This window comes from Neophocaena asiaeorientalis, unplaced genomic scaffold (genome assembly GCF_003031525.2).
Source record: "Neophocaena asiaeorientalis asiaeorientalis breed wild unplaced genomic scaffold, Neophocaena_asiaeorientalis_V1.1 scaffold65, whole genome shotgun sequence".
NCBI classification, from domain to species: domain Eukaryota; kingdom Metazoa; phylum Chordata; class Mammalia; order Artiodactyla; family Phocoenidae; genus Neophocaena; species Neophocaena asiaeorientalis.
This window is the reverse complement of record NW_020173215.1, coordinates 17,076,735-17,103,977: the sequence shown is the minus strand read 5'-3', so window position 1 is coordinate 17,103,977 and position 27,243 is coordinate 17,076,735. Positions and strand designations below refer to the sequence as shown.

The window sequence follows — 27,243 nt, the reverse complement described above, 5'->3', positions numbered from 1 at the left end:
GTATTTGTCAACACCTGCATGCACCAGGTGCCTCAGCCAGGTTCACTGCAGCCGGCGGGGAAAGGACATCACCCCGTTCTACAGATGGAAAAACTGGGCTGGGCTCCGAGGGGTGGGCAACTCAACCCCCTACACACACACACTTGCACACACACACATATATATATATACTCTCACATTAACACTCTCACACACTCACATCCCCCCCCCCACACCTCTGTCCATGCCCACCCTGCTACCCTTCTAGGCAGCCCCTCGCCCCCAGGGAGGAGGGAGGAGGCCGGAGGGTGCTCCCTTGCCAGAGGAAGAAGCAGCATGGACTGGCAGGTTCCAGGAACACAGCACTGCTGCAGAATTCTCCAGCAACCTTTGTTAAATGTCCAATGTCATTTCAAGCCCTGGTGCCTTGTACTCCCCGTGCCCTGGTCCCTGGGGGCCGTCCCCGCCCTTGTCACGCACGAAGACCTCCTGGCATTTTTCAGGGTGCCGCTCCATCTGTCTGGCCCTCCTCAGCCCCCAGCCAAGCCATCGTCTGTTTCCTTCCTCTCTTTACTCTGAAAACAGCGAGCCCCACACCTGTCATCGAGGGCACCGTGGCCTGGTCACAGGTGGGTGCTGGGACCGGGAAGCACGCAGCTACGTGGCTTGGAGGTCAGGCTGCTATCCCCGCTGCTCTGCTCTTCTGAAGCATCTCAGTAGGGCACTTGGACCCGTTGTCCCGCACAGGTCCTGTTTGTGGGGTCTCTATAAGCCCCAGCCGGGGTCCTCGTCCCCCCTCTCTACAGCCAGGCATCTTGCACAACCCACACCCAGGGCGTCTGACTCCTGTCCCCGCCTCCGCCCAGGAGTCAGGACCAGCCCATCAACGCCTGCGTCCCTGCCCCACAGGCCTGCCCCCAGCAGCTCAGGGCCGGTTTCCTGAGAAAACAGAAGGCTCCGGGGCTCAGGGGACTTCCCACTTGCTTGATGAGGGACCTGCCCATCAGGCAGGGCTGCCGGTGACAGCCGTGAGCGTGGGGTTCCTGGTCCCAGCCCGCATGAGGAAGTGGGCTCTGTCTCCCTGGGAGGGTCCCTCCCTGCTGGGTCCTAAAATGGCCTTGCTCAGCCTAACAGGCTGCCGGCTCCCGACTGCAGGAGGGGCCGCCCAGCCCGCAGCCTGGCGGGTGTCCAGAGCCCCCACGGGCGGCCGTGCGGAGACTCAGGGACTGTCCTTCCCTGTGGCCTCTGGCCCCTTTGCTCTGTTCACTGTTGGGCCACCCGATGCGTCAGCAACAGGCCCCAGGTCCCAGCCAGCACCCAAACCCAGGGGACGGGAGTTTGGCACCAGAACACCACCCCATGCCTCAGTTTACCCACCAGAGAATGAGAATGAAAACACCACCTACAAGGAGGTCAATGGATTAAAGGCTGGTGCTCCTGGGTTACAGCTGCGTTTAATAAATGTGAGCTGGACGAAGGGAAGAGATGGTTTGGGGAGGTCTGGCCAGAGCTTTCTCTGGACCCGTACTGAACAAATGCCTCGAGGGCTATGCAGACCTCGTCCACCTCACCAAGAAGCACCTCTTGAGGGTTGTCTGGTCACCCCCTGTACTGGGGTGACCAGTGCACCCCCAAAGTCATGTCCACCGCTAACCTCAGAAGGTGACCTTACTTGCGGTACGCGGACCTCTCACTGTTGCGGCCTCTCCCGTTGCGGAGCACAGGCTCCGGACGCGCAGGCTCAGCGGCCATGGCTCACAGGCCCAGCCGCTCCGCGGCATGTGGGATCTTCCCAGACCGGGGCACGAACCCGTGTCCCCTGCATCGGCAGGCGGACTCTCAACCACTGCGCCACCAGGGAAGCCCAGGTGACCTTATTTGGAAACAGGGTCTTCGCAGGTGAGGTTAGGATGAGGTCACACAGGACCGAGGTGTCCCTGCATGCCTGGGGTCCTTATAAGAAGAGGAGGGACACAGACACACTTGGGATGCTGTGTGAAGATGGAGCCGGAGGCCAGGGCGATGCGCCCCACGAGCCCAGGGTCGCCTGCAGCGGCCAAGAGCTGAAGGACCCTCCCTCAGAGCCCACCCCCCCGGGAGGGGGGCACCCTCCCCACACCTGGGCTTCAGACTTCCAGCCTCCGGCACTGGCGGAGAATTAACTTCTGTGGTTAGAAGCCCCCAGTTTGTGGCCCTCTGTTACGGCAGCCGCAGGACAGCAGTCGCCCTGGGTCCCCCGCGCCTTGAACTTCTCTGCCATCAAGTTGGCGTTCTGGGAGGAGGATTAAGTGGCCTCCGGCATCAGACGGCGGCTGAGCACCGGATACAGGAAGCCTTGTCGTTGTCGGGAGCCACCGCCCCCCAGCGCTAAGCGTCCCCGCTTAGTCCTCAGGACGGCTGCAGGAGCAAGCGCTGGGCCCATTTCACAGAGGAGCCGTGAAGGCTCCGTGAGCAGCTGTGCTGACTCAGCCCGGCCGGCGCGGCTCTGGTGGGATCTAAACCCAGGAGGGTCTGAGTCCAGCCCTCGACACCCACCCTGAACCTGAGCACACCCTCGACGGCTATGCCTCTATCCACAAGCTCAGCCACAGCACGGCCCCCCGTACCCAGCCCCCCGCCCCGTGGGAGGCTACGCCCCAAGGGACCCGCAACACTAACTCCCGCCAGTGTGGCTTTGCCATCTGTCATCTCTAGGAAACTCCCACAGAGGGGGCCGGGGGTCACCGCAGGCCGGGGGAGGGTCTCAGTGATGTGCTGGGACCGCACACCCAGGGCAGGACCTGGTGCTCTTAAGCCTTGGGTCTGGGTTTCCCCTAGAACCTTCCGGTTGGGGCCCCTGGTCAAGTCACTCGTCCCATTTGTTGATGGAGAAGAGGCCCAGGGGCAGGGACCTCAGAGTGGCCAGGTCACAGCTACAGCGCCACCCGGGCCGGGACACATGTGGTGTCTCCCAGAGGTGGCGTCAACCCAGGGTGGAGGTCCACTTGAGGCCCCCTAGACCCGGAACCCTGCTTGCTGGCGATGTTCCTGCGTCCTGGCCAGACCTTCGGGACGCGCTGGCTGGCTGCCTGCGTGAAGTGGGGGACAAGCGAGATCATGGGAGCGACTGTGCTTTGTCAAACCTGACATCATCACTGGGGCCATGGCTGCCGGCCAGCACGGTGTGCTCCCAGAGCTCGGCCCGGGAGTCCGCTAACCAGTGCCCACAGCCTTCGGGCCTTCCCAGACTCCACTCCTCCCTCCCGATCCTAAAAGGTCAGAAAAGTCTCCAAGAAAGTGAAAGGCAAGACGGCTCAGATCCGACCGTGGCAAGACCCAGCTCTGTGGACGACGCCTGCTCGGCCGTCCTCGCCCGCCCGTCCAGCGCCCCGTACCTGCGCCCTGCTCTGCAGGACCGCGGTGCCAGGCGGCCGCTCCCAGCTCCTCGCTGGCTCGCCCTGCAGGCCGTCTCCGCCGCCCGCAGCCCAGCTGACTGCACAGTGGCCGCCACTGCCCCCTCTTCCTGCCCTACTTCCTCCCTGCACCCGTGCCTCCGGAGAGAGGCAGGCCCCACGCTGCTGCTGCACCGCCCCCAAGGGCCGGTTAATCATTAGCTCCGTCCTGGACCAGCTCCAGGCCCTGCCCCCCCTGCCCCGGCACCCAGGCTCAGATGTGGAGCCCACACCGCCTCAGCTGCCAGGATTGGGGAAGTCTGACAGCTGCCCCGCCAACCTCAGCTCTGCTCTCTCTTCCTCTTCCACTTACCGCACACACGCGCGCACACAAGACATACATGCGCACACGTGTGTGCGTGCATACACATACGTGCAGCTCCTTCCCTCTGCCCCGGTGCTGCCCCGGCCTGTTGGTCCAGTCAATGGGAACGCGCACAGGGGACAGCTGGGCGCCTGCTGTCCTTCCCTCTTTGTCTTTCCGCTGGGCTCCAGGCCCGACCTGGGCTTGACAGCAGGGGATCTCAGCCCTGCCTGGGAAGCCAGAACTGGGTCTCCTGGGTCTCAGACAAGAAGCAGGAACTGAACACGGGTCGGCCCCCGGCCCTAGCCTCCCATGTGCTCTCAGGCCCTCACGGCGGCAGGGGTGTGGCTCTGGTTGCTGGCCCCAGCCCAGACCCAGGAATCAAGAACAGAGGGCCACCTTCTCCGTCCTGTGCTTGAGAAAGGCTGGACTTTCACTCACGGCCTGGCTTCATGACCAGGAACACCTCTGAGTTCAGTGGTAATGTGCCCATTTTACAGACAGGGAAACTGAGGCCTGGGACAGGATGTGGCATGCCCAAGGCCGGTGATAACTAGAAGGTGAGCCCGGAACCAGGTCTGACCGACACCAAAGCCCCCGGGCTCGGTCTCTACCGCGGCACTGCCGGGGCGATTGCGCTTTGTCACGGGGAGGGGGTTGCCATGTACACTGGGATTTTAGCAGCATCCATGGCCTCTACCAGCTGAAGCCGACCCCAGCTGTGACAACCATTCACATCTCTAGACACTTGTCTCCTGGGGGCAATGTTACCCAGAGTGAGAACCACTCAGGGCCGAGATATTTCTGGATGACCCCCTCCCCCCGCGTCCGTCCTTTCTCAGATCAACTCCCAGCATTAATGCAGTCACCCCAATGTCACAAATTTCCTCCCCTCCCCAGTGGGCCAGAGCCCAGGCGTGAGAGGGCAGCTGGAGACGTGTGGGCGCGTGGCCAGCTCATACCAGCAAAGTCCCCACTGAGGGCCAGCATGGGGCTCAAGCCCCTCTCGGAGCAGCTCTGGCCACTGAGGTCCAGGGCAGGCAAGCCACTCCCTCTGGGGGCCCCAGAAAGGCCAGGCCCGGAGCTCAGGCTGCCCACACCCCCAGCCCAGCTGGGCCATACCCCACATGCCACCAACATGCTCGGGGACCACAAGGCAGGAGCCAGAGGCTCCGGGTGGCCATGTTCACAGTCCCCCAAGACCACAGGCCAAGTAACGGGGGAGGATTTCACACCACCCCCTGGGTCCCAGGGGGCCAGGCAGCCGCTCCCACCAGCAGCTCTCCCTCCCTGCCCCAGGGAGGTGTGGCCTCCCCAAACCTGGCCTCTGTCTGTGGATTGGGGCCCCCTAGTTCTCCAGCCGCCTCTCCAGAAACCCACATTGTGCAGAACATGAGCTGCTCGCTTCTGCTCCCTTTGTTTTTCTGGAAACTGTGTTGAAAGAGGCCCCAGACGGGCTCCACATCCATAAAAGGGTCTGGACGCGTTTCCTCTCCTGGCCATTGTGCCCCGCTGCAGCCCGAGACCCCGTATCCTGTTTGTCTCTGTAGCTGCATTCTTGGCCCAAGGCCGAGGGGGTTTCCAAGAGCCTCCCCCACTGTGCCCAGCATCCTTCAGCTCTGCACAGAGCACCTCAACTCTGCATACTGTACCCCAACTTCACAGCGTGTACCCCAACTCTACAAGTGTACCCTAATGGCCTTCCAGAGGAAGAATGTGAGCCTTTCAGGTGGGGAGGGGCTTTCCAAATAAGGGGTCCCTCCTGGAAGTTGCACCACAGGTCAGCCCTGTACAGCCCTGCGTGCAAGAGGCTGGTTTCGACGCCAGCCCAGCCCAGGCTTCGGGTGCCCCTGAGAGAGCCTGTCACCCCCTGGGCCTCGCTTCCTCCCTTTTAAATGGTCAACTTGGGCTTAGAGATCTCTAAGTGCCCTCCCAGGTCAGCAGCTCTGATCCCTGCAGGGTTGTAATAAATTCCAATTATCACTTGCCAAAAAGATGCTGGATCCATGGATTGTAGCCATTCCAGTGTATTACCACCATCCCACTGGACTGAGTAGCAAACGGGCTTAGGAGAGGCAGGACCTGCCCCGGGTCGGGTCACACAGTCCCCAGGCTGACACCAGGGCTGCCCAGGGCCAAAGTGGACCCCTGACACTCTAAGGCATGAGACACACAGCCAGAGGAAGAGCTCTCAGGAACTTCCTGTGGGAAATCCTATGGCCACCCACCAGCAACCCAGCAGTAGCTTCTCTTTAACCATCCCTGTGGGTCTGAGGTGGCCCCCTCCCACCTTCAGCCCGCCTGGACTCTGCTCTACCATTGTGGACGGAGGTTCCCAATGAGCTCCCAGGACGGCTCCCGCCTGATTCCTAGACCATAGACGCTGGCCCTGGGCTGCCAGCCAGAGCTGGGGGACAGGGGCTGTGGGGTGCCCTGCCTTCCATCCTCTGCTTATGTTTTAACTCATGGAGCAAATAGCAACAACTGTGGTCCTACAAAGACAAAAAGCAATTTCTAATTTTGTCATGCCATCTTAGAGCATTTCCAGTCCTCTGGGGCTGTGAGGGGCTGTATCAGCACAGTCTTGGGCCAGGAAAGGTGACCTAGCCCAACTCCCAGGCCCAGCTGGGATCCTCTGGACAGCCTCCATGGCACATGGTCCAGCCTTTTGGGGGGTCCCCCACTCCGCCTTGTGACTGCTCTACACTTTGGGGTTCAGAGCTACCCTGCCTGAAGTTCTGACTTCAAGTCCCCACCCACAACGGGGCTCAGACAAGTTGGGGTTACAGACGTGGAAACAGACTGGGATGATGTACCACGATCTGTGCAGTGCCAAAGGAAGGGGAAGAAGAGGGAGGCGAAATCTAGGAAGGCTTCCTGGAGGTGGAAGCTCCTCAGCTGACTCTTGGAGGAAGAGGGACTAGGCAGAGAGAAGGTGTAAAGGTCTGCCTGGGGACAGGGGCAGCCAGAAGAGCACGTGAGCCTGGCCTGCTCCAGGTAGGCAGCTTGCTGAAGCATCCCACAGCCACTTCTGGTGGCTGCAGATCCTGGGGGCAGGTCACCCTCTTGCCCTGAGGGTTAAACTACAACAGGCCATAAACATAAATGGTGAATCCCAGGAATGCAGAGGCCCTGGGGAGGGGGTGGGTTAGGGTTGGGGGACAGGACTACTCCCTGCTGGGTCTCTGCAACAGCCCAGACAGTGGAAGCAAGACGTACAGGTGATTCTAGAAGAGGGGCAGCAAATCCTTTCCATAAAGGGACAGAGAATAAATAGGTTTGGCTTTTCAGGTCATAATGTGGGCTCCACCACAACCCTTCGGTTACAGCCTGAAAGCAGGCTTAGGTGATAGGAAGTGAGTGGGCCTGGCCCGGTGCCAAGAAATCCTTACTTGCAGAACAGGGGTGGGATTTGGCCCTGGGTATGGGCCCTGCTCTAGAGAATGGGGCGGGATGGGGAATTCATGGAAAAGCCCCTCAGGATCACCCTGCCACTGATGCAGGAAGGAGTCACTACAAAACATCCCTTGCCATCCTGGAATTGGGATGTGGAAAGATTCACCATTAGTGAAACAGGGAAGAACAGAATCTGACTCCATGTTGGATCTGTTTCTTTTACTTTAATCGTTGCTTTTTGTTGCTTTTGTTACTATAATCACTAAAAGGATACTGCCTATAGCTGCAAGCATACATAATGGCCTGCCTCGGGGAACCCTGCCCCTCTGCCTGAATGTTAAACGAAAGTGCCTTCGTTCACCTCACAGGAAGACATTCTGACCCTGCCCACCTGTGAATGGCTGTAAAAAAAAAAAAAAAAAAAAAAAAAAAAAAAAAAAGCCTTTTTGCTTTACTTCCTCCCTGTCTCTGTTCTATAAAAAAAACTGGCATGAGACCCAGATAAGATGGTACTCTAGGGGACTTCCCTGGTACTCTAGGGGACTTCCCTGCTGGTGCAGTGGTTAAGAATCCACCTGCCAACGCAGGGGACGTGGGTTCAAGCCCTCCAGGAAGTTCCCACATGCCGCGGAGCAACTAATCCTGTGCACCCCAATTACTGAGGCTGCGCTCTAGAGCCCGCGAGTCACACCTACTGAGCCTGTGTGCCACAACTACTGAGCCGGCGCACCACAGCTACTGAAACCTGCATGCCTAGAGCCCGTGCTCCGCAACAAGAGAAGCCACCGCAATAAGAAGCCCACACACCGCAACGAAGAGCAGCCCCCGCTCGCCGCAACTAGAGAAAGCCCATGCGCAGCAACGAAGACCCAACGCAGCCAAAAATTAAATAAATAAATGTATTAAAAAAAAAGATGGTACTCTAGGACATTAGTCCGCCATCTTCTCAGACACCCGGCTTTCCAAATGAAGACGCTATTCCTTGCCTCAACACCTCGTCCCGATTTATTGGCCTGTAGTGCAGTGAGCAGACCGAGCTTGGATCCGGTAACATTAGGAGAGCATCTCAGTAGAGAATGGTGGAGCCGGCACCAGCACCAGGCAGCCTGGAAGACCAGTGATGACCAGAGAGCTGAAGACCGTCCTGTGCTTCATGCCGGCTCAGAACACAATACAGGAAGCTGCACCCTTCCTCCCTCCTCCCGCTGGTTAGGACTGCAGCTGCTAAATTATCGAGGGTTACCGAGAACCGGCACTTAAGAATGTTCCCAATAAAGACAGGTGATTGGGCTGCGAGGTAGCAAAGTCCGTCCTTCAGGCTTCGGGGGAACTGAGACTCGGGAAGAGAAAGCCCCTCACCCAAGGTCACAGGAGGGGGTGAACCCAGTACTCCCACTGGTCCACGCCAAGCAACGCCCTGTCACCTTTCCTGGTCTCTGGCTCCACATCTGTCAGATGCAGATGTGACCCGACTAAAGGAATCTCCCAGAAAGACACTCCTTCCAAGGCCAGTGCATTCCTGAGCCCCACCCGGGTCTAAGGAGCAATCTGCCTGAGATGTCCTTCCTTTGCACAACCAAGTCTGAGGTCAGAGCCCCGAACAGAGAGAGAAGCTGCTAGTCTGGAACCAGGCACCCGGCTGCCGCTGGACCTGCCGAAAGGGCTAGAACCATGCGTGTGCTCAGCAGAGCTCGGTCTGTGTTTGTTGTTTCTGGCCTTAGCAGCTGAAACCAGGCCCAATCAAAGATGAGCAGAGCTCTAGGCCCCGTGATTTCAGGAACTGCTTTTTGCAAAACAAGGATATCAGGAACAAACAGCCTTTCCAGATGACTGATGGCCACCCGGGCCAGGTCGAAGGCCTGCAGGAAGCGGTCAGCAGTTCCTGTGGACCGGAGACGCCACCCGCAGTGGCCGTGGCCCCAGCCCGTCCGGCTCTGTCCGGGCAGGCGTCGCCCTCTGTCCAGGAATCGCTGACTCTGCTGCCCTGTCTCCCCTCCTCGGCCCACGAGCTGGCCAGGTGCCTGGGTGTATTTGTGCCTGGGAATCTTCCGCATTCAGAAGAGTGGTGCTCCCTCGTCAACACCCCAAATAATGTGACAGGGCACTCGGAGCAAGTTGGTAAGAAAGGACAAAGGTTGTTTTCACAGCCTATAAGGGATCAAGGTCCAGACTGGCATGTCCTCCTTGTCACATCCTTAGGGGGGCCCTGTGGTACCCACCAGTTCAAAGTAGCCCCCTCCTTTAAAAACTAAGGGACGGGGTGGGAACTCCCCTGGTGATCCAGTGGTTAAGATTCCAACGCTCCCAATGCAGAGGGCCCAGGTTCAATCCCTGGTTGGGGAACTAGATCCCACATGCCACAACTAAGAGTTCGCGTGCCACAACTGAGGAGCCAGTGAGCCGCAACAAAGGAGCCCTCGAGCTGCAACTAAGACCTGATGCAACCAACCAACCAAACAAACAAATAAATACATAAATAAAATATATAAAAAAGAATTAAGGGATGGGGTTCTAACCGGCCACACAGCTGGCAGTGGCCGTGTCTTAGAGGTTCCTCCCATCATAGGACAGGCTCGCCCCACTGCCCTGGACCATCCATCCCCTGAGTCGTGGGTGACCAGGAGGTGGCTGCCTGGAGGAGATGGGAGTAGGGGGCTCCAGACTGGGGTGCACGGTGTGGCCTTCACAGCTGCCGTTTTCCCTGGGAGCCTGGGGAAGTCACCCGGCTTATAAATGAGACCCCAGGGACACCCCGATCCCGTGGGCCCTCACCCTCCAGAGTACCAGCATTCCCGAAGCGGGGTGTGGCAACCACTGGAATTCTGGGCGTTATCCCAGCCCAGGCACCAGGGGATGGATCTTGAACTTGGCTGTGCAAACATTAATCCAGGCCCCAGCACACACTTCCCAGAGGCCTCCCAGCCAAGCCCCCCACTGCAGGTGGGACAGGGCAGGAGGGCTCGGGGGGAATTTCTGCAGGCCCCCCGATGTCGCTCCCTGCTGTGCCAGGACTACACACGGGTGATACTGGCTGGGGGCGTAGCCCCCGTTTCAGCCCCCGTTTCATTCATTTGGCTACTTCTCATGTCTGCTCCCTCTGGCGAAACCTCTAGAGCCTTCTACCCCGGCCAGTTCTGTACCCCTCCTGAGCCTCTCCTCACCCACTCCCCAAAACTGCCCTTGCCCAGGCCGCCAGCACCTTCCGCATTGCTAAATCCGATGGTTTCGCCCCCGTCTTCATCTCACTGGCCCCTCGGCGGCCACCCTCTGCCTACCTGCCACACTGCTCTGTCTACACTCGTTCTTAGGTGTGAGCGTGAAGGTCGGGGACTTCAGAGCCCTCTGCCCACACTGACAGCCCAGGTGCCACCTCACACCTGAGGGCGATGCCAGGCCTTCCTCTCGGTGGGACTGGACCACTGCCCCCATTGCCCACCACCCAGCCCTCCATCCCCCGAATCTCAGAAAACAGCACCACCGGCCACTTAGCACCTGGTCCTTCACTTTCCACTGACCTGTCACACTCATGCCACCCCGTTCCCCCGATGGTTGGGGTCCTTGGGCTCCCTGATCCCCTGTGCCCCCCACCACTTCCTCTGCATTTGCACATCCTTTTCCTGGTCACCTTCTCCTCCAGGCTGTGACCTCAACTCCTGTCTGTCCCCTTCCTGCATTGCCTCCATCTGAGGCCTCACTAACGTAGACAAGCCACCCCTTCCCCAGCCCTGAGGGCCCTGGGCACATCTGTGCTGTAATTGGGGTTTCTTTCTAGGCTAACACTCGAGGATCCTCAAGGGCACTGCCGGGGAAGTCTGCGAGCGTTTGTTAAATGACTAACAAACAGGCACCTGAACAGGAGCCCCTGTGCATAGGACCTGCCTGCCCCAGACTCGCAGAAAGTGTAGGCCCCTGAGTTACCGCCTCGGATAGGGCAAAGCCGTACAGGACGCTCACCCGTCTCCTCCTAGCCGATTTCTAGTTCCCCCCTTTCTTCCTGGCTCTCCAGGGTGGCAGCTGGGTGGGAGGGACTCAGGTCTCATCCACGGGCCACCGCAGGCTCCGAGCAGCAGCCCCGCTGCAGGTGGACATCCACACCTGAGCCCTTCACACGCCCGGCCACCCAGCGGCAGGTTTCACAGGCCGCGGCGTGGGGGGCCTGGCTGGAGCACCCACCGGTCTGGTGCCAATCCAGGTGTGAGCCCGGGGTCTCCCCTCACCATGCAGGTGGGCACAGCCTCCACCTCTCTCCCCACACAGAGCCCTCCTGGCTTCACAATGGTCAGATTTTCCGTCCCAGCACCTCACGTGCCAGTCCGGTTAATGCCATGCTGACCCCGCACAGTACACGCTAAGGTGGCAAAGAGCTCCGATTCTGCCCAGGTGTGAACCCTGGTGAGTACTTCACTCTTGCCCTGGTCGTCTGCCCAGGCCCAGCCCCCGCCGGCGTGGGGAAGGGGGGCCCACAGAGGAGAGCGATTATTATCATTAAGGCCAGTGGGGGCAGGGTCCGGCCGCCGACAGCATTGCCCAGCGCCACCCTGTGCCTAGCTCAGTGTGGACACTGGGGACCTGGGTGAATGGATGAATCAGGCGACCCTTCCCTCCAGGGCTCTCGGCCTAGTGGTAAAGACAGCCAAGGAAACGGTCAGAGTGACTGTGACAGAGGGCGAGCAGAGAGGCCGGGGCCACCAAACAGCCCCCATGCCAACTGGAGATAGCCGGGGGGGAGGGCTGCCTGGAGGAGGGGGCTCCGAGCCTGGCCTTGGCACATGAACCACATTCCCTGGCAGGAAATGTACACAGCAAGCCTGGGACATGTTGTAAGGCCAGAGAGTAGGAAATGGGATAGAGAGGATAGACAGACAGACAGATAGACAGACAACAGATCGATGGATAGCTGATAGATCCATGGATCCCCACAATGATGGGACTATGTCCAAGAGACGCAGGGGATGACAGAAGAGGTCTTGATGGCAGAAGCTGGGACAATTTAAGGAACAAAATAAAGTTGTATTGGATTATAACCCCAGGTATAAAATGAATATTCCTAAATCCATACTGATATAAGCAAAAGATTGCATAACTAAGTAGTAAATGGAGGAGAAAGAAGCAAATCCCTCGTGCAGCAGAATTCCAAGCTGTTTATGTAGCTGCTCCACCCTCCCCAGCCCTCAGGCGTGGCTGGGCAGGTGACTTCCTTCTCCGGAGCGCTTCATGGAAATAGAGGGGAAGGGTAATTTCATGGGTGGAAACCTGACAATCACCACCTTAGCCTGGGCACACAGGCCGACCTCGGCAGTTATAGGTCATGTCAACAGCAGGTGCCCTTGCTGGGACGGGATGAGAAGGGCACTTTACCTCTGTGACCTTCCTCTCCCAAATCCATAACCCCAGTGTCACCATGAGAAAAACATCAGACAAACCCAAATTGAGCATGTACAGGGGTGGGGTAGGGTGGCAGGAGTGAGGAGTGAGGAGATTAACTCAGCTTGGTAGTCAGGGAAGTCTTCCTGGAGGTGATGACATTTGGGCAGGGCCTTGGAAGATAGGTCAGAGCAGGCAAGGGAGGTTCAGGTAGAAGTCCCAGCATGGCCAGAGGGCACAGCTGGATGGGGAGTGAGCAGGGAGGGTGGGTGGCAGCAACGGTGAGAGGGACCCGCACAGCCAGCCCCTGCAGTCCCTTACCAGGAAGGGGAAGGAAAGTGGCCCACGTGGGGGCCAAGTGACGGGATGGGGTGACAGACCTCATCACGGCATCTGCATCTAGGCAACAGTGACCAAAAGAGAACAAAGGCTCTCAAGGCTGGGGGCCCTGGTGACTGAAGCTCAGGGGCCAGGACCATGGGTGGTAGGCTCACAGGAGGCTGATTGGGGTCCTGTCAAAGTGGACCCCCCACCCCAGTTCCTGTCTGGGTTTTTGACTCTAATCATGAACCCAAGGGACAGGCAGACGAGGCCAGGGGTTTCTAGACACAAGAAACACACATTCCTGCGAGAAAGACAGGGGCACAGGGTGGCCGGGAGAGGCCCGGGAGCCCTCTGCCCCTGGGTCTCCCATCATGACCCACCCCACACACCCTGTCAGGCAGCAGGAAGAAGAGAGAAGTCTGCACATCACCACACTTGGCCATTTCTCGTGGGGAGGACTCGGCTCAGTGCCCAGAACGCCTTCTCTTCTCCCTTGGCTGCCTGGCAAACCCTTACACATCCTACCAAATCCTGCTCAATCATCACCTCCTCTGGGAGGCCTCCCAGATTGCTCCCAGCTCTGGGAGGAGTTAGCGGAAGAGGGGAACAAACTGCTCTTCCTTTGCCCCTGCCTCACGAGGGCACTGACCATCTCACTGCACACCCCTCCCTGTGCATCTGCTACAAGTCTCCCCTTCTTTCTGGTCCCTTCATCAGAGCCAGCCACTTGCAGGCTCTAACCTGGCTCTCATTCTCTTACCCTAAATCCAGATTGGCCTCTTGCTAACAGGGTGGCTTGGGTAAGGTATTTTACCTCTCTCAGCCTCCATCACTCTGTCCAAGAAATGGGACCACAGTCCTGTCCTGTGGGATGCTGAGGTTCCAGACGCGGTCGAGGGTGGACATGACTCGTTAAAGAGAGTTTCTGGGGCGGCACATGGACCAAGCAAGCAGACCCTCAGACTCGGTGGGTCAGGGTCTGAGCGCAGGCAATTGCAGAGCACAGCCTCTAGTCCCTTTACTTGTTCAAGGGGCTCTTTTTTGGTCTCATTTTGTTTTGTTTCAGTGGCTCTTCTTCTTTGTATTTTTTTTAAACTAAACTTTTTAATTTAAAATAGTTTTAGATTTACAGAAAAGTTGCGATGACAGTGCAGAGATCCCCACGTGCCCACGCCCTGTTTGCGCAACTTCATCTCATGTTGTTACGGTACGTTTGTCACAACCGATGGAGGAATATTGATTGATACATCACCATTAACTGAAGTTCATACTTCATTCGGTTTCCTTGGCTTTTCCCTAGTGTCCTTTTCTGTCCCCAGAGCCCGCTGGGGACACCACCTCACACTTAGGTATCATGTCTCTTTAGGCTCCTCTGAGCTGTGGTGGTTTCTCAGATTTTCCATGTTTTTCATGACTTTTGACAGTTTTGAGGACTGGCCGGGTACTTTTGCAGATTGGACTTCAGCCGGGATTTGTCTGCTGTTTTTCTCAGTCCCTTTACTGTTCATTTTCAACAAACAAAATCTGCTGCGGGTTTTGGTTCCCAGTCAGGCTGGACCCGGCCCTCTCCCAGCAGGTGTTTTTAATTAAACTGCATCCGAGATGCTGACCTCCATATTCCATGCTGGAGGAAGAGACCAATGACTCTACAGAAAACCTTGGGGACTGGACACGGGTCCGTGTCCTTGAAATGCATGAAATGATGCTTGGAAGTGCAAAGTGGTCCCAAGAGACCCTTTGTCACCTCCCAGCTCCACAGCCACCGGCATCTGTCAGGACACCCTCAGCAGGGCTGCGGCGAGCCCGGGGCCAGGCCAACCTGAGGCTGGGTTACCAGCCAACTCCTATAAAACCGCAGCGTTCACCCTTTGCCTGGCAGCCTCTGTCATCACTCTGCAGATGACTGCCTGCCTCTGAGACGGCAGGGCTCCGAGGGGGCGGGGACTCTTTATAACAGTGACTTCTCGGAAATGACCCAGGTGTCCAATAAATCATGGTGCAGACTCGCACCGAATAGTAGCACGAGGCTGGTCTCAATGTGCCAGCCAGGGAGGCTCTCTGAGCCCCATGAAGTGGGAGAAAAGCAAGATGCAGAGTGATTTGTACGCCATTTTGTGTTCTAAACGGGAGGTTAGAATATCTTCATATTTCCTTGCATTTGTGAAAAGAAACTGGAAGGACCAATAAATCAGCGGCCGCAGAGGGTTGAGCAGGGAAGCCTGGGGGATTTTTTTCAGGTTGCGAAACTCTGTGTGATCCTGTGACAGTGGATACCTGACACCGTGCATTTGTCAAGCGACTTTAAACTTTATAGCACAAAGTGAACCTGAACGTACGCAAATAAAACAAATTTAGGAGGACAGGGGAGTCCCGGGTTGGATGCAGAGTACGACAAAACAGTGAACAGTGTTACAAATGTACGAACCAGCGTCACCGAAGAGAGGGGAGAGGTGCCTGCACATCAGGTTGGCAACGAGTGGAGGCTGAAGGTTGAAGGCAAAAGACCTCACACATGTGCCCTGGGCTCAAGCTGGTCGTGTTGTTCCCCACGGGGGCCTGGGTTACAAAATCTTACACTTCTATACGTGTGTCCAGTAGTCAGAATGTGAATAATTAAGTAAATGGGTGGTGGGTGGTGACAGCCGGGTTTCTCACTGTTGGAGTGGGAGCTACAGAAAACCAAGGAGAGGAGGCTGGAGTGATCCATGGGTGACGGCTTAGAGGCATCGCTGTGAGTTCGTGTTTCACTTGATAGAGATACACAGGTTACATATAGATACACTTATTAGATACGTGTGTATACGTGAGTTAGTATACATACCTGCTAACTTACAGATCTGTGTATATAGATGGGTTAGTACACACATACGTACACACTAACATAGATATGTGTTTATATATGGATACATGAGTAGACACTTACAGATACGTGTGTATGCACGGGCTAGTGCACACATATACAGGCTAACGTATAGGTATGTATATTTACATGGATATGTGTACATATAAGTGCACACATACATGTGTGTTTATACATGGGCTCGTATACACATACACATCTGCTGAGAGGTCCTAAAAGACACCCAGGTAGCAACAAGCACACACAGAGTGCAGGTAAATCTTGGTTCCTAAGACTTTTCTCCCACAAAAGGAATCAGGACTCTTGGAGAAATGGCTGCTTCTAGGACTGGGCCAGGATAGAGACACGATAAGCCTGGCTTGTAGTGGCAGAAAGGTAAGGAAGGACATGACTGAAGCAACAAATGAACGAAATCCCACCATGATGAGACGTGTCAGAGGGATGCAGGGCCAGCTGAAAGAGCCCTCAGTGGCCAAAGCTCGAAAAACCTGAGTAAAAAGAAACTAATTAGCATTAGATTATAACACATAATCCCTGTCTAATCGGAAAATTCCTAATTGAGGGGCATTTTACAAAGCACGAAACCAAAACTCCTCAAAAACAAAAGAATTAAAATAAGAAAGGCTATACAGATGGCCAACAGGCACGTGAAAAGATGCTCAACATCACTAATTATTAGAGAAATGCAAATCAAAACCGCAATGAGGTATCACCTCACACCAGTCAGACATCATCAAAATGTCTACAAACAGTAAATGCTGGAGAGGGTGTAGAGAAAAGGGAACCCTCTACACTGTCGGTTGGGAATGTAAACTGGTGCAGCCACTATGGAAAACAGGATGGAGGTTCCTCAAAAAACTAAAACTAGAGTTGCCATATGATCCAGCAATCCCACTCCTGGGCGTATATCCAGACAAAACTATAATTCGAAAAGATGCACGCACCCCTGTGTTCACAGCAGCACTATTCACAATAGCCAGGACATGGAAACAACCTAAATGTCCATTGACAGGTGAATGGATAAAGATGTGGTACGTGTATACAATGGAATATTACTCAGCCATGAAAAAGAACGAAATAATGCCATTTTTAGCAACATGGATGCAGCTAGAGATTATCATATTAAGTGAAGTAAGTCAGACAGAGAAAGACAAATACCATATGATATCACTGATACGTGGAATCTAAACTATGACACAAATGAACTTATCTACGAAACAGAAACAGACTCACAGACATAGAGAACAGTCCTGTGGTTGCCGAGGGGGAGGGGGGTGTGGGAGGGATAGAGTGGGAGTTTGGGATTAGCAGGTGCAAACTATTGTATAGAGAATGGGTCAACAACAAGGTCCTACTGTAGAGCCCAGGGAGCTATATTCAACATCCTGTGATAAACCATACTGGAAAAGAATATGAAAAAGAATATTTATACGTATAACTGAGTCACTTTGCTGTACAGCAGAAATTAACACAGCATTGTAAATCAACTCTACTTCAAAAAAGAAAAGAAAAAAAAAGAAGAAGAAGGAAAGTCTGGGAGATTGTCACAGTCCAGAAGCCCTAGGAGATGCACCTACTAAATGTCACATGGGGTCCTTGATGGGATTCTGGGGCCCTGGGACAGAACAGGGACATTAGGTAGAAACAAAGGAAAGCCGAATGAAGTATGGGCTTCACTTAGTAATAATGAATCAATATTGCTTCATTAGCTGTGACAGATGTATGGAACCGATGTAAGATGTTAGTAATAGGGGAGACTGGGTAGGGCTTACAAAAGCTCTCTGTGCTATATTTGCAATTGTTTTGTAAATCTAAAACTGTTCTTGGACTTCCCTGGTGGCGCAGTGGTTAAGAATCCACCTGCCAAGGCAGCGGACACGGGTTCGAGCCCTGGTCCGGGAAGATCCCACATGCTGCGGAGCAGCTAAGCCCGTGCGCCACAACTACTGAGCCCGCATGCCACAACTACTGAAGCCCACGCGCCTAGAGCCCGTGCTCGCAACGAGAGAAGCCACCGCAACGAGAAGGCCGCGCACCGCAATGAAGACCCAACACAGCCAATAAATAAATAAATAATAAAATAAAAATTTTAAAAATCAAACTGTTCTTAAAAACCCACGTCTTTTGGGGCTTCCCTGGTGGTGCAGTGGTTGAGAATCTGCCTGCCAATGCAGGGGACACTGGTTCGAGCCCTGGTCTGGGAAGATCCCACATGCTGCGGAGCAGCTAAGCCCGTGCGCCACAACTACTGAGCCCGCATGCCACAACTACTGAAGCCCACGCGCCTAGAGCCCGTGCTCGCAACGAGAGAAGCCACCGCAACGAGAAGGCCGCGCACCGCAATGAAGACCCAACACAGCCAAAAATAAATAAATAAAAAATAAAAAAATACAGGAGTCCATGTATTTAAAAAAAAAAATCACATCTTTTTTTTTTAAAGAGGCCCAGTAAGGTGGAACAACCTGCAAGTGTGGAGAGAGAAGGATGAAAGCCCAAAGACACCGGAGGGCATGTCCCAGGCCTACTTGCCTTGTGGCCTTGGGCCAGCCTTGGAGCCGCCCAGGCTGCACAAGGAGGCCGAGGGGGTCCGAGCCTGGCTCTCCTTGTGCTCTCCTTGCGGTCCGAGGCACTGGGAGAGCCCAGGCAGGCCTTCAGCGGAGGCCCCGGTTCCAGCCACCATGACCTGCTGGTGATCTCGGGCAAGTTACACCCCCTCGAGCCTAGGGCCGGGCCCCTCCACAGGTCACCTGAGAATTGTAGGCTCTGTTTTGTGTAAACAGAACTCAGCCTGGGGCCTGACCCACAGCCCCGAGGTGGGGAGGGAGAGAGGGAGGGTCACCAGGCTCTCAGTGCCTGAGGATCAGAGGGGCACACTCTCGCCTGGGCCACAGGGCTGCCCCTCACCCCACCCCCTCCCCACCATCAGTCTACGCGAGGTCTGCAGTGCACCCCAGGGCCGCGAGGCAGGGACGTTCCCCACCCCTTCCACCTCCACCAGTACCCATTCAAAAACCACTCTTGGGCCCACTGCCCAGTGTCGCAGGGACTTTGGCCCCTGGGGGGTGGGGTGGGGGCTGGGGGAAAGAGGAAGAGCAGAGACCCCGGGTGCTGATGCCCAGGGCGGGTGGGGCAGCCTTAGAGGAAAGGGGAAGCCAGGACCTGGCCCCCAGCCCAGGGCTTCTGTTCCTCTCCAGGGCCATGGGCGCCGTACTCCCTGGGCACACCGTCCTGAGCCCCAGCACGGACGCTCGCCTCTCGCAGATGGCAAACTGAGGCTCAGAGGGGGAGTCACTTACTCGCAGGCCAGGGGCTCAGCCAAGATCAGAATCCCCGGGGCTGCTGCCTCCTGGGCCCTCAAGAGCCCTCCCCGCTCCCCGCTATGAGACCCACCCCTGGGGAGACACCTCCCTGCCTCACAACTGCCACCCTGACAACGTCCAGCTTCACCACCAGCCCTTGGCCCCTTTCTCAGGCGCAGGGCCAGCTGAGAACTGCCCTGCCGCTCCCCGGCCAGGACTGTTTTGGGGACACACGCACACCCTCCCCTGGCCTCACCTGCCCCGGCAGGTGACCCTCAGCGTGGGCTGGGGGCTGCAGCGTAGGGGCGGCTCCTCCTAGAGCAGTCCTGCCCGGTGGTCTGGAACTCACCCTGCCAAGGAAAGGAGGGAGGGAGGCTCCCGGGGCCCCCCAGGACGGTCCCTGGCTGTGCGATGCCTGTCGTGGGCAGGAAGGCGCACATTTGCAGCAAGCTGGCCCTCCAGGCTCCGATCAGGCGACCTGAGCTGTCAGCCCGGGTCATTGGCTGTGCCCGCGGTCAGCCCGCCCTGCCAGGAAGGGGCCGGGTCTCCTCCACGACCTTCCTCCTCCTTACTGGCCCATGGAAGTCAGCAATCCCGGGTCAGCATTCCTGAGCTGGGCGGGCAGGTGAGGCACCCCCCTGGCCCCTGTACCTCAGAGAGGCAGGAGGATGGGCCCTTGAGCACGGCTAGGCTGTCCAAGAAGAGTTCGCCCCTCTTGCTGGGGCCGGTTTCGGTAGCTGGGAGCTCAGCAAACATCCATTGAGCAACTGCTGTGTGCTGGGCCCTGTGCGAGGCAACAGCAGATCTCAGGGCATCCAGAGAGATCATTTCCCAAAGTAGCTTCTCATGGGTCACCGGCGATGTCCTTAAAGTTACAGATCCTCGACTCCAGACCCACCGCGTCAGCACCTTCCAGGGCAGGACCCAGAAATCTAGATTTTTAACAAGTTCCCAAGGGGCCCCTGTCATCAGGCAAGTCTGAGCACCCCGTCCCAAAGACACGTCTATGCTCAGACATTCAAATAGGTGGGCAGAGTCACCTGTGACAGGCAAGCCTCCCGTGCCCCTCCACAGATCCCTGAACCACGAGGGGCGGGGCCCCTGCTCCCAGGACTAGCCATGTGACTTGAGGCAAGTTTCTTAACCTCTCTGTGCCTCCCTTTTTTTTTTTCTTCTGGCCAAGCCATGAGGCATGCAGGATCTTAGTTCCCCAACCAGGGATCTGGGGATTGAACCCGGGCCCCCTACAGTGGAAATGTGGAGCCCTAACCACTGGGCCGCCAGGGAAGTCCTGTGCATCTCTCTCCCTGTCTTTGAAATGGAAGAATGCTAGATACTCGGCCCCCCCATCAGTGTTCGTGAGAAATAAAAGAGTTAGTAAGTGTTAAGGGCTCAAAACAATGCCCTACATACACATGTACACACACACACACACACACACACACACACACACACACACACACATACGCACACGCACACGCACACGCACACCCCAGCTGTGCATTTTTATCAGGCATCCTGCTGGCTCTGACTCAGCCACACGAGATGATTTGTGCTATCTTGGGGGAAGAGCTGGCTTGGGCAGGAGGTAGGAGGTGCTGGGCCTGCGCTGGCCTTGGGGCTGGACAAGAGCTGGCCGCTCAGTGCCCGTCACCCATGTGGATGGACGAATGAATGAGTGAATGAATGAGGTACAAAGTGTCTGACATTTTCTTTGCTTTTACTTACAAGAGCGCGGAGTTGGTTCCCACAGCGCCCCGCTGGCTGACACCTGATAATACTGGTCACCGTGGTCCCTGACACTCTCCCTTCAGTCCAGAAACCTGGGCTCGCTTCCTGTGACCCCTTGGGCTCACCTGGGCTCACCCTGTCTGGCCTGTCCCGGGACCGGGGCTCTGGCCTCAGGGCTCACATTCCTGCGGGTGTCAGCAACCGTCAGGCCACAGGCGAAGGGCGTAAAGACCGCTGATTCGTTTTCAACCGTGGAAAGTAGAGATTTCACACTAAGATATCTGGCTGCTCTGGAAAGTCGAGAAGCCTGGACACATGGAGCAGCCTTCCCCCGCCGCTCACCAAGGGCCTGCTGCCCCTGCATGGAGGGTGAGCTCTCCCATGGCCACGGCCACCGGGGGCTCCCCTGGCTCCCGAGTTGGCACCCTGCGGGCACTAAGCTGTGACCCCGCTTCCCTGGGCCAACCCCTGGCGGCTTGGTTCCCAGGAACCTGCCCGGGGCCCTGAAATTCCTAGTCACTCCCACCAAGCTCTCTAACGCTGCAGACCTAGGCTGACCTGCAGGACCCCACCCGGGGGCCAGGGGAGGGTGCTGGTCCCAACCCCGGGGGAGGCCAGGCCGGGGGCTTAGAGGTAGTTAGGTCCTGACCACCCTCCTCAGGGGGCCCTCCCCCAGGTCGAGGGCTGGCAGGGTGCCAGGCACCTGGCTCAGGCTTAGATCCCGAGGGCTCCCATCCCCCAGCCACTGCCCATTTCCAGGGATGGAGACCAAGGCCCCGAGGGGCCCGGCAGCTTGGACAGACTCTCCCCCTGGAAGTCCCCTAGCCAGGGTCCCACTGCGGGATTTCCCCCGCTCAGTTCTCGAGTCTGGAAGCCCTTTTGTGCTAGAGACCCATCCTCTACCCTTCCGTAGCCCCGTGGGTCCTCTCACAGGGCTGAGCTGTGTCAGGAGCCCTGTATTTTCTTTTCCTTTAAAATCCTTTTTGCACTGCGCTGCATGGCTTGGGGGATCTTAGCTCCCTGAGCGGGGATCAAACCTGCGCCCCCTGCAGGGGAAGCGCAGAGCCCTAACCTCTGGACCGCCAGGGAGTTCCCAGGGAGCCCTGGATTTTCAATCCCAGGGTCACTTCGGACAATACACAGCTCTCTCTGGGCCTCAGTTTCCCCATTTGCAAGTGGGAAGTGGATGGCCTGGGGACCACGGCTCTGGAGCAGACACCTTCTTCCCAACTACCAGACCGCAGGCATCACTGCTCCTCTCAGCGGTGCTGGCTGAGGGGCCCGAGGCCATTGTGAGCCTGTGTGGGATGCCCTGACGCCTCTCCTCAACCACACAGCAGCCTCACATCCGCCTCCTTGAACCTAATTTTGATGGGCTCAGGATTGGTACAAGGAACATGAGGGCTTCCCTGATGTGCATGAGATGTACAAACCATCTTGCCTTGGGGATTGGCGCTGTGGAGCCCAGAATTCACTTATAAACAAACAAATCACCTACATCCTAAATTTCTTGTCTTAACCTTTTAAAGACCATTTTGGAAATCTTGCTTTAAAATAATGACAGCCAAATGTACCAGCCGTGATCCCCAAGAGGGAGCACGGTGGACTGGGGCTGTCTTCCGGGTGAGTCTCCCCAACGTGGAGGGTCCGGGGTGAGCCATGCAGTGAAGGGCAGAAGGTGGCCTGAGGGGGAGGCGTGACCACTCCACGAGAAGCTAGAAGACCCTAGAAGGTGTGTTGACAGGGCGAGATACCCACAGCCGGGAAGCAAAAGCTATGAATTAAATGGACGGTACTTGGTCTGAGCCCTTCTGGGATAAGCAGAGCTCCCTGCGGCCAGAGTGACATACAAACAGGGGCAAAGACAAGGCTGAGACCTGCATGCCCGGTGGGGACAGGCATGACCCCATGGGCACAAAGCAGCTTTATATGTGAATAGGAGGTTGGGGCAACACCCCAAGGCCACGTGGACTTGGACTTGGTTCTTGGGACAGGGTCATGGGGGCTATCTCAGCGCACTCCCATGAGGTCGCCTGGGGCTCCCTCCAGGACTAGGGTCCATCCCAGCCCACAGACAGCGGGAAGTTGCCAGACAATTACTGTAGATGTTATGGCAGGATAAACACTGACTACACAAAGATATTCTCAAGGTATCCTGTGAGGCCAGGCTGAAGGAGGGGATTTCAAAACATCATGGATGATCGGAGCCCATTTGTGGTTTTTTTTTTTTTGCGATACGCGGGCCTCTCACTGTTGTGGCTTCTCCCGTTGCGGAGCACAGGCTCCGGACGCGCAGGCTCAGCCACCATGGCTCACGGGCCCAGCCGCTCCACGGCATGTGGGATCTTCCTGGACCGGGGCACGAACCCGTGTCCCCTGCATCAGCAGGCGGACTCTCAACCACTGCGCCACCAGGGAAGCCCCCATTTGTGGTTTTGAAAATGCTCTTTAGAGGAAGAAAACTGGACAGAAGAATATGAAAATGTTCTCTGTGGTCATCAGGGTGATAAGGTCGGGGCCATTAAATGTTCATTACACTCTTTCTGTATTTTCAGGGTGTCTCACTTTAAAATCAGAAGATGAGGGCTTCCCTGGTGGCGCAGTGGTTGAGAGTCCGCCTGCCGATGCAGGGGACGCGGGTTCGTGCCCCGGTCCGGGAAGATCCCACATGCCGCGGAGCGGCTGGGCCCGTGAGCCATGGCCGCTGAGCCTGCGCGTCCGCAGCCTGCGCTCCGCAACGGGAGAGGCCACGGCAGTGAGAGGCCCGCGTATCGCAAAAAAAAATCAGATGATTACTTTGTACTCAGAAAAAATGCAACTGGTGGGTAATGAAAACTATCTTTGGGATACACATTTATACGTGCAGGAGTTCCTGAGCAAGTTTCTGGGCCCAGGATGAGCACGCTGGCAGCGGCCCTCAGAGCTTGGGCTCCTGGTGCCACTTTCCTCGGGAGGCCCCGGGCTCGGGACCTCCGGCCCCCCTCCCCACCGTTTTTCATCCTTTAAGGTGTTGTCACTTGCTCATGGTGTGTCTCCCTCCAGACCCCCACTGTGAACAGGCACATGGATGAGCCCCAGGGAGCCCAGAGGAGGGGGTGTAATTCTCTCCCTGAGTGGCTTTGGGCAAGTCCCACCTTCACGCTCAGGCCAAAGCCGGGGGTTGGGGGGACGGGGGAGTGGTGGTGGCCCCTGCCCACCACTGCCCTCTAGTGGAAGACTGAGCACAAAAAACGCCGCATGGGTCACCCCTCTGGGGCCCGCAGGGTTAAGATCCCTGTGGTGCCCTCAGGAGGTGCACCCGAAGGCTGTGTTCCTATAATCACCACCCACTCCCCAACAGGTGAGAGGGCCGGGGCTTGCCCAGGAAGTGCTGAGCTGTCTTCACCTGGTTCTCTCTACTTGTTAAAGCCCTGGGTTTTCATCATATAATAGTATGGAGAATTTAGTGACAGATAACGCATATTAAGAGCTTGCAGTGACGATACTGTCCCCAGCCACATGGTCACTTGGGTCCTCACCTGATCACCAAAGCTGTCCTAGGAAGTGGGTGTTCTGGCCTCGCCTCCTTAGAAAGGAGCTCAGAGGAGACAGAGTGAGCCCGAGGTCAACAGCTGGTGACAGGAGTGAGCATCAATATGGCCAGGGGCTCTGACCCCACTGGCAGGACTTGTGGCCAGCCACAAAGTGGCTGGTGCCTGGGGCGCCGTGTTCGGGGTGATGGGGTCATCGGCTGACCGAGTCAAGGTGAGGGCCCTGCACGAGCTCTCAGCCATCTCTGTTGCTCCAGACAGGGAGCTGACTGAGGGCAATCAAGGAAGACCTAGTCTGAGTCCCACTTCCACCAGCCACCCAGCAAGACACCTGGGCAGATGCCTCCCCCCCAGCCTAAGTAACATCTGTGGGGTCACGGCAGGGATGCAGAAAGAGCTGACCGAGCAAGGACTCAGTGCGGCAATGTGCATGGAGCACGCGTGAGCCCCCAGCGGTGGGAACTGCCGACGAGGACGGAGCAGGTGCCCTTCCCTCGGAAACTGCAAGCACCGTTCCCTCCTGGCTGCCCCTCGTGGCACCCACCTTTCAGAGGAGTCAGGGTGGGGTGGAAAGAGAGAAACTCACCTGGTTCTGACACTTCCGGCCGTATTTCCTTGAGTCAGACACTTAACGTCCCCAAGCTTCAGGTTATTCATCTTCAAAATGAGCTCAGAAGTGATCCTCCCCACCCAGCAAAGCTTTGGATGAGACCACAGCCCAGCCGATGGTCTGACTGCAACCTCCCAAGAGCCCTTGAGCTACAGAAACTGTGTGATGAGAAACGTCAGTGTCTGTGAGCCACTAAAAATCACAGGACTCACCCACAGGACAGGAACATGGACAGGGGCATCAATCACATTTGCGGTCTGTGCACTTCTCCGCTCTGCCGTTTGCTAGCTTCGGGAGGACCTCAGTTTCCTCATCTGTGAAATGGAGCCAGCAATATCGGGGGCTGCCAGGAGGACAGATAGGGTAACTCTGGTAAAGCAAAAGCAATGCCTTCACTAACAGGAGCGCCCGTCGCTCTGGGGCCGAGTCTTTGGCAAGTGGTCATTGCTTCATCAGTGTCTACTCCCTTCCCCCATCGCCCTGGAATGTCATCTCCTTGTTTGGAGAAGGAAACACAGGAAGGCCGCAGGTCTGTTTTGACTGCACCTTGGGAGAGCAAATGACAAACAGGACCTGATTTTCTGGAAGGACGGGGCTGAGAGTGATCTGCCAAAATGCTCTGGCAGACCCCCTTGGTCGCCACAGTTCACGAAAAAAGCGCCTAGGATTAGAAAGCGCTTGATCTTGGGGGTGTTCCTGGCTCTGCTGATGGCTGGCTGTGTGACTGCAGGCAGGGTGCTCACCCTCTCTGAGTCTCGGTGTGCCCAGCTGTGAGGTGGGTCACGCGTGGACCAGATGACACACGGACATATTGTAGCTCTGCCTGTTCTCCCCCCAGCCTGCCTGCCCCAGGAGTCTGTCTGGGAGTCCCTGGGTCCCCTAGTCTGCCTTCTCATCTGAGTCCAGATTTTATTGAATCAGTCAATCTAAAATCTCCAGGTCCTGCTCTCATGGGCAGACCCGGTCTTACTGTACAGCTGCCTGCAGCTTGTCCTTCTTCAACCGTATCCACGCCTCGACCTCCCTGTGAGGTCAACGTTATCATCCACACTTATGGATGAGGAAACTGAGGCTCTACGAGATCAGGAAACTTGCCCGGGTCACACGGCTCAGCAGTGGCCCAGAGGGGCTGGAGCCTGGGTCTCTGGCTCTCCCGGGAGCCACCTCTTCTAGGGACCCGGGAAACCCAGCAGGAGCAAGGCCACAGGTGAGGCGGGGGCCAGGAGACCCGAGAGAGGTGGGAAGAGAGGACCCTCCCGGGGTGTTGGCTGGTCTCCATCGTTCTGGCCCGGCCTCCTTGGGGCCACCTTGGCACTGGGCAGCCGTGGGCAGCTCCAGTTACGGTCAGGTAAGCGCTGCTGTAGGGGATCCTGGTTAGCCAGCCACAGGGAAGGAATGAGCCCAAGCCAGCAGGCGTGTTCTGTTCACACAGCGGACGGGCCGGATGGCTGGACGGGCTTCGGCTGCCATTCCAGACCTCAGCCCAGCCCTGTACGCCTACCGTGCACCAGACCCTACAGAACACAGGGTGGACCTGGGTCTCCGGTCCCGGTGCCCTGGCCCCCAGTGACATGACCTGGGGAGACCCCTCCCTTCGTCAGCCTGTTTCCTCACCTGTGTGAGGTGATCGTGACACAGAGTTGGTGAAGGGCTGTAGGTAAAGTATAGGAATGCTGTGTGCCCAGCACAGGGAGAGCACTTACTTCTTGCTGTTTTCATTATTTTTACAAATTTTACATACAGTAAAATTAATTTTGCTCTGGTGTCCAGTGTTGAGTTTCAACACATATAATCGCCCCACGACAATACAAAATGATTCTGTCCCCTCTCCAGACACGCTCTGAACTATGAACGCAATGCTTTTACCTGGAGGCGGTCAAGTTGGTGGGCTGGGCCCCGCGTCCCCCGTCCGGTCTGTGTGGACGGCAGTTCCAAGGCCAGTTCGGCTTCTGAAGCCTTTGCAGGGCTATATGGATCTGACCCTCGCGTGCATGACTAAGACCCTGACCCAGACTTAGTCGGGCCCCCATGAGCCCTTTTGCTTTTTTCTTTTTAAAAAAAATTTTATCGGAGTATAGTTGATTCAAAATGTTGTGTTAGTTTCTGCTGTCCAGCAAAGTGAATCTGTTGTACATACACATATACCCCTCTTGTTTAGATTCTTTTCCCATATAGGCCATTATAGAGTACTGAGTGGAGTTCCCTGTGCTAGACAAGGTCCTTATTAGTGACCTATTTTATATATAGTAGTGTGGATATGTCAATCCCAATCTCCCAATTTATCGCCCCCCCCCATGCCCTGGTAACCATAAGTTTGTTTTCTACGTCTGTGACTCTATTTCTGTTTTGTAGATAAGTTCATTTGTACCCTTTTTTTAGATTCTGTAGATTCAGCGTTCATTCTAACTTGGTCCT

At 56.5% G+C, this 27,243-nt stretch overlaps 1 protein-coding gene across 5 annotated transcripts in view; it reads right to left on the bottom strand.

Moving 5' to 3' along the window:
- SH3TC1 (SH3 domain and tetratricopeptide repeats 1) overlaps window positions 1-19,636 on the bottom strand; it is a 52,999-nt gene extending 33,363 nt beyond the window's left edge. The window contains exon 1 of one of the 5 annotated variants that reach the window (XM_024745056.1): window positions 19,307-19,636. The gene's annotated coding sequence lies outside the window, so the exon portion shown is untranslated. Of the gene's footprint in view, window positions 1-2,098; window positions 2,405-3,353; window positions 3,546-19,213; window positions 19,270-19,306 lie in introns of those variants that run through there. The other 4 variants (XM_024745058.1, XM_024745061.1, XM_024745054.1 and 1 more) reach the window with 4 other exon arrangements.
- Window positions 19,637-27,243: the final 7,607 nt, after the last annotated feature.